Source organism: Petaurus breviceps, unplaced genomic scaffold, assembly GCF_028583685.1.
Source record: "Petaurus breviceps papuanus isolate PSGF00001 unplaced genomic scaffold, PetGlider_PUasm1.0 90895, whole genome shotgun sequence".
Classification (NCBI taxonomy): domain Eukaryota; kingdom Metazoa; phylum Chordata; class Mammalia; order Diprotodontia; family Petauridae; genus Petaurus; species Petaurus breviceps.
In genome coordinates, this window is record NW_027187372.1 from 23,957,595 (window position 1) to 23,965,481 (window position 7,887).

General features: G+C 36.9%; 1 pseudogene; it reads left to right on the forward strand.

Annotated features, from left to right (window-relative positions):
* Positions 1-903: 903 nt before the first annotated feature.
* Positions 904-7,317, forward strand: LOC138151243 (circadian-associated transcriptional repressor pseudogene; annotated as a pseudogene).
* Positions 7,318-7,887: the final 570 nt, after the last annotated feature.

Here is a 7,887-nt window from a genome sequence, read left to right on the forward strand (position 1 = left end):
TAGAGGTTGTGGTTTTATTAACCAGTGGGGTGGACTTGTAGAGGATGAAACAATAAGAGGTAACAAACAATCCATTTTCTTTTTTTCAGTGACATTAAGGAAAAAGTTACAAAAAGCTGTATCTTGAATTTGCCACCATTAAAAAAACAAGTAGTTTCAATTAATTCAATCCATCACTATGACTAAGTTCCTCATATTCACATCCATGGATTATCATAGTGGCACCCAACTGATCTCCCACTTTTAGTCACTCTTCCTAATTCATCTTATGCTGTCTCTTGCCATGATAATAGGCAAAGGAATAGCAACACATATAATTCCTTAAAGCTCTAATCATGTCACTCTGTTTAAAAAACTCTAATGTCTCCTCAGATTACATAAATAAATCCAATAGAAATTACTACTGTATAAATTCAATGCCTTTTGGATAGAGTTCTTTTGTGTCAAGGCAAGACAGCAAACATTTAGTAAATGATTTTAATATGTGCCAAGCACTATGCTAAGTGCTGGGTTTAGAGGAATTCTTCAATGTAATGATACTGGTAACTTCTGTCTTCAGAAAGTAGAGAAAGTAAAGAGGGAAACAGCTATTTTGGGAGTCAGTTTTGTTGAAAGAAGAGGAAATGCTTGTTGAAGTAGAAATGAAATGATCACTATTCCTTACAGCTCTTAAAAGAACAGGAGTTATTAGTGATATGAAGACCTTTTCTCCCATGTTTCTGTTGGTATTTAATATTATTTCCAAGTAATATAAATATTGCCTCATTTATCCATACTCAAATGAATAAAACTTGGAAAATAAATAGGGTAAATGAGAGAGACTAATGCAAAGAGGGGATATAAGAGATATTGAGAAAATAAAAATTAGAAGACTTGGCAACATGTTGGATATATGGAGTGGACATGAGTGAGGAGTTAAAGAAGACACAAGTTGGAACCTTGTGTTCTTGGAAACATGGTGGTTCCCTCAAAAGTAATAATGATACTTGAAATAATGCAGAGCATGAGAGAGGATAGATAATCGATGTCAAGTGTAAGATGTTCATGTGACATGTGATTTGAGAGGTCCAATAGATGAAGATCAGACAATAGAAGTCAGAAAAAAGTTAAGCATATAAATTAGATCTGAGAATCATCTGCATGGAGATTATGACTGAATTCATGAAAGCTGATGAGATCACAAAGCAAGATGATATAGAGGGAGAAGAGAAGAGGGCCTAGGATAGACTCTCTTGGATGACACTCACAGTTGTTAGTTATGGCCTAGAAGAAATCCAGCAAAGGAGACTGAGAAGGAATGGTAAACCAAGTAGATGAAGAGCCAGGAGAGAGTGACATCATGAAAACCTATAGAGGAATGAAGATCTAAGAGAAAAGAGTGATTGACAGTGTCAAAGATTGGGGAGGAGTCAAAAGGGTGAGGAATAAGTAAAGGCCATTAGATTTAGTAGTTGAGAGATCACTGGTAACTTTGGACAGAGCAGTTTCAGTTGAATGATGAAGAAGCCTCTCTGCCAATGGTTTAGAAAATATGAGGGGAGAGGAAGTGGAAGCTTCTGTCTTTGAGAAAATTTAGGCATGAAAAGAAGATAACTGCATTTAGCCGTGAGGTTTTTTTTTTTTTTTTAAGTATTTTATTTAAGGGGCGGCCAGCTGGCTCAGCGAGTAAGATCACTGGCTCCAGTGTCAGGATGACCTGGGGATCGAATCCTGGGCTCAGACACTTAGCACCCACCCAGAAACACCTGGCTGTGTAACCTTCAGTAAGTTACTTAACCCCAGTTGCTTAGGGGCGGCCAGGTGGCTCTGCGAGTAAGAGCACTGGCTCCTGTGTTGGGATGACCTGGGGATCAAATCTGGGCTCAGATACTTAGCACCACACCCAAAAATAACTGGCTGTGTAACCTTGAGCAAGTTACTTAACCCTGATTGCTTTAAAAAAAAGTAATTTATTTAGTTATCTATTTATCTGTTGATGTATTTATTCATTTTAAGATGTAGGGGAATGAGCACATTTGTAGGCAGCAGGAAAGTAGCTTATAGAGAGATATTGAATATTAGTAGTATGGAGAGGATGATAGAAGGGATAACGTTCTGAAAAATATGGGATATAATAAGATCAGTCAGAGGGGTTTGTTTAACTTAGGAAGAAGGGCCATCCCTTCTGGTGGAAAACAAGAAAGAAGGAGAAAGTAGTGAAAAAAGAAATATAAATTGTGTAAGATGTGGAGGAGCTCTTAGCAATTTTTTTCCAATAAAAATATAAGACAAGTACCTTCACTGAGAGAGTGATAGTGGAGAGGTGCCACGCTTAGAAATTTCAGAAAATGGAAATCTAGGTTCCTTCTATCTATGGATTTCTGCCTTTCATGGTTCTTCAAGTAAAGAGGGTAGAAGAATCATTCTCGAAACATCATAGGAGGAATATCTGAAGGGACTGGAGATGTTTATTCTGCGGAATAGAAAATTGAGGGGAACCCTGATTAAATATCTTAAATTATCTGAAGGGCTGGTAAGCAGAAGAGGATATAAACATATTGTTTACTGCTCTAGAAAGCAGAATTAGGATGAGTAGGCCCTAGAATCTCCAGGAATATGCAGATTTTGACTAAACTGAAAACACTTTCCATCACTTAAAGTGGTATAATAATATAGACTATCATATCTAAGTGAAACAATGAGGTTTGTTTGTTTTGGTAACTGAAGAAATCAATCAATAAATAAGCATTTATTAAGTGCTTACTATGTTCCAGTTACCATGCTAAATTCTGGAGATACAAAAAGAGGCAAAAGATAGATAGTATCTGCTCTCCAGGTGATTACAATCTGATTTGGGAAACAACATAAAATAAATATATACTAAAAAAGCTAGATACAGATAATAATTAGCAGAAGGAAGGCATTAGAATTAGAGGAAAGGTTGCCTCTAAAAGATAAGATTTTAGTTGAAAGTTAAAAAAAAGCCAGGAATTCAGTAGGCAGAGTTGAAACTCTGTTTATATAGTGTTTCAACAATGGCATATATTGATTTCTCTCGAGCAGAAGTTTGAACTAGACTCTTTATCTAGAGTAGACTCTAGTCTAGACTAGACTCTTAGGCTCCTTTACTGCTAAATTCCTAAGCTCCTCTATATTGTAGTCATTTATACTTGCGTCCTATCCCCTTTCCAGACTGTACCCTTTTTACAGAGTTCAATCAGCTCTTATCTACATTTTCATTTCCCCAGAACTTATCACAGTGTTCTGTAACATGTTTTATGCTTAATATATTGTATTTTTCCTTTGAGTAGTGATAAAAATTAAACCGGCTTATTAACAATATGCCACAGTTCTCTCTACAACTAGGTATTTAAAACTTTCTTTTATTCGAGGAATAACAAAATTCATCCTTGAAACCTGGAGAGATAGCAGTTGACTGGGTAGCTGAAGACTAAGGATATAATTGGGAATTTGTCACCTAAAATGTGGCCTTAGCCAAGTATCTTAAGATCTCTGATCTCAACTTCTTCATTTGAAAAATGGACTTTATAATATTATTCTAGGAATATCCCACAATGTTATTATGAGGTTCATCTACAGAAGTGCTTTGAAAATAGCAAAGTGTTACATAAATATATGACACCATCATTAGGTATAGAAAAGGGAGTCAAAAACAGGATACATTTGAGAACTAAAAGAAACATATCATAATTAATATACAAATACAATTGTTGTTTCCTAAATTCTATCCAATCCATTAACATTTATTGACCCACTATTATGTGCTAAGTATGATCTCTTTTCAATTTCACAATAGCCATGTAAATTCAGTGTTTCAGACATGATCATAATCACCATTTTGTAGAACTGAGGCTCTGACAGGTTACTCTGGTAAGTTACCAGCAGCCCTTCCTTAGCCCTTTCTTTCAGGACATAGCCTCTAACTCAAGGGCTATGATATTTTTTAAAAATTAATTCCATTTATGTAAGGTATAATCCAAATATTTATATAGCTCCTTGTTTGAATAACTCATTTATTTATACCCCAAAAAGGAATCCTAAAGAGACTGGACTGAGAACAACATAAAGAAAAATGAAGGACTTCAAAATTATACTCTGAAAGTCAAGACATTTTAGGCACTGATAGTGGAGCTGAAGGAAGGGATACAAAACTAATATTCTTTCCAAGAAGATAGAAATTCCTGGTAACACTAAGCCAGATTTCAAAGTGAATGGTTTCTTAGAATATCATTGTAGTGAATGCCTACCACTTGTAGAAGAAAAAGTGGTAGATAGCTGCACAGAATTCCTGCTGTTTCAGAAGACATATGCCGTAAATTCACGTTTATACCTTGAGTTGCACCTGCAAGCAAATTGGTAGGTAATGCAGACCACAGAGCTGGCCTGGGGTGGTCTGTTCCCATAAGAATATTTAGCAAATCTGGTCCTATATTTTATACCAATTAGAGGAACAAACAGCCTGTAAGTACACTGAGAAAGAAAAGACGAAATGTCAAAGTTATGCTGAGTGGCCAAAGGCCAATGTCCCTTTAGGAAAAACACACAACAAAACATAACAGAAAACCATATGGTCACAATAGATATATAAGAAGGAGCTGTTAATGGGGGGAAATGTCATATGCACAGAACTTCAATACTAATAAGAAGCTTACTAAAGTTTATTAAATTTAAAGTCAGATTTACTCATTTAATACAAGGGACGAGTTGGGAAATGGAAGTTATAACTCACTCTTACTGTGCCAATCAAACTTTTTATTTTATTGACATCCCCGTGTATAGGTAAATCAAGCATCATTCAATCAATCAACTTCTTTTCAGTTTTCCTTTATGTGTTTTCTTCCCTAAATAATAAACTCCTTGAAGGGTAGGAGCTCTTTTGCTTGTTTAGATTCCTATTTTCAGTACTGCCACATTGCCTAGCATGTGGCAAATGCTTAATAAATATTTTACCTATCTACTTATCTAATACGCAAATTATTTGTGACTTTAATATCATGAGGAACTTCTAATGTAGTACTTTTCTACACCAAGCAAATCGTCCTTCTATAAAGCAGAGTACAAGAAAACTATGATTTAGAAGTCAAGTCCTAGGGAGTAGCCAGAGGCACATGAATATAGTATATGTATAAGCTTCAAAGAGGGATTTCCTGAGTCTCCTGCAGAAGAGGGTCATGAGATGTCTATTGGCCAGTAGCATCTGACTGCTTGAGCAATCTCTCTGCTCTCTGTGCTCTCTCATCTCCCAGTGATGCTATACCTTCATTTCTTCTTGATCACAACTCCTAAAAAAACCAAGCCCTTCTACCAAAGAACTAGCTAATCCTTCCTCAAAGCTTGTGGGTGGAGCTACCTATATATTAGATTACTTGCTAAATCATTCAATATTGTCAGAGAAAAGGTTTGAACCCAGATCTTCATCATTCCAAGCTTAGCAATATATCCACCATGCCAGTATGTTTAATACTGTATAAAATCACTTTGCTACAAGGTATTATAGAAACCTTCTAAATGGTCACTATTTTTAGTTATATTCCTGAGTTTTTTCAGTTTCATGTTTATCTCACTATCCTACTTTATTGTGTTTCTACTCCATGAAATATGAATTGCCCATGTAGGTCTCATTCCAAAACATGTAAAAGAATTTAAATAAATGATTACATTTAACCATTGATTCTATTCCAAAGAAAGTCATTTATTGACATATCTCCACAATTATGCAGTTCCCTCATCCATAACTCTATAATTTAGAGGGAGAGGAAACCCTCCAATATTCAGCCCAGTTAGGATTTCTCAATCATCTGAGTTATTTAATTGAAATATTTTTCCTCCCAGAGATCTCTGGTTGATACTATTAATCCAGTTTTTATGTTTAAACTGTATAGTGGGTACTAAAGCTATCATAATTGAAGCTGTCTCCCCACCAGTCCATGCCTTTCTTTGGGTGAGAAATCCCATGTGATTGTTTGCATCAAAGTAAATAATTTTCCTGAGGACAGAAATGACTACATGATAGAAATGGCTTGCCAGATGGTTTAGCTGTAGATGCAACCAGGTGGCTCAATTTCCTGGAAACTGATGAAATGACTATTCTGGGAGTGAGCTGAAAGCTATCCTTCAAATTACCCCAAAGTGACTGCAGATTTACAGTTATTTAGTGACCATTTGAGAATGAACTTTGTACATATTTTCATCCTTAATATTAACCTGGATTGCAAAAACTCAAAACAACTTGGATGCCTACCAGTTGGGGAAGGTCTAAAAAACTTATACGAATGAATTGTGTGATGAAAAATAACAAATATTAAGAAATGAGAGAAATTTGGGAAAATCTATGCCAATCAATAAATGAACAAGCACTCATTCATTCCTTACTATGTGCCAAGACCTGAACTGGGCCCAGGTCAGAGGTTAGTTAACAGAAGGGAAGTCAGCACTGGGCTCTTTTTGATGTTGCCAAGTGGTCATCAGGCCCTCTTGACAAGAAGGACCTGGCCTGGCTTCTCCCAGAGCTGGTTCAGGAATGAAAACATCAAGAAAAAGTGAGAAGGAGACCTATCTGAATATCCAAAACCTTAGTACAGAGGGAGATAAGCTCTTTGTTCAAAAGTGTAAAGGGCTCCAAGGATTAATTTATCCCCACACATACCTGCTGAATGAACTAAAGATGGGCTGCGGTGTGAGAGAGGTTTAAGCAGTTTTCAACAGAATGTGGCAACGGACAGAATTCAATGTATTTGTAGGTGTCCTACAGACACCTGAGATGGATGAGAACTATTTGGGGAATTGCTTCAAGTAGAAGATATGTTGAAGACCTCATTCTCTCACATATCTTCCCAAAGGTTACCTGCAATGGATAGGAAGCATAGGCCAAATCCAAGCATTTGGCCAGCAGCCAGACCTACCCAAACAGACCCTCGGCTGATTTCCCCAGAAAGGAGAAGAACCAGACTCAACTAAGACATCTGGATCAAGGAAAATATAAGTTTCATTCTCAAGAACAAAATCTATCCCAACTCCTTCCAGAATGGCCATCCATAAACTTGACACAGATCTACACAATTCCATTTGCAACCGACCTCCCAGTTCCCTTGGTTTGCCTGTCTTCAGTTGCGGTCTTTTGGGGTTATGCTCTTCCTTCTGTATGGAACACAACCTTTCACATGTTTAGCACATATCACTTCTGTCCCCTATAATACAGTGTCTCCTGTTGTCCGTGATGGTCTTAAGAACATCTCTGAAGAAGGATATCATTCCTATAGTTTTCCAGTTTCTCTGGTATCCACCCCACTGACCTCAGAACAGAGCCTGAATGACTAGGCAGAGTATGTCAGGCATGGAGGACAGCTATCGCAAAGGCATAGAGATGAGAAATGGGGTGTCATCTATTGGATATGTTAAGAGGGTCAGTTTGCTGGGATCCTAGAGTGAAGACTGTATGAAATGATGCCAAAGAAAGCAAATTGAACCAAGAATACAATTGACACAACAATGATGTAAAGGAAAATTATCTTGAAAGACCTTAGAATTCATATCTATGTGGGGGCCAATTTGGATTTCAGAGGACTCAGCATGAAACATACCTATTTTCTCTTAGTTCAGAAGTTCCAGGATTATAGCTAGAGAGTTTAAAGTCCATTTAATCCAACCATTTTAATTTAATGGTGAAGATTCTAAAGTCCAGAGAATTTGAGCAATTTGACCCAAATCACACAGGGAGAAAGCATCAGAGCTAGGATTTGAATGCAGGTTCTGTTCAGTTTTCTTTCTGCTGTGCTACCATTGCCTTCCTACGGGACAACAGGTGCAGAATAAAACGTATTTGGGCAGACATGGCCAATGGAGTGATCTGTTTTGCTTTGCTAATACTTCTTTGTTAAAAGAGACCTA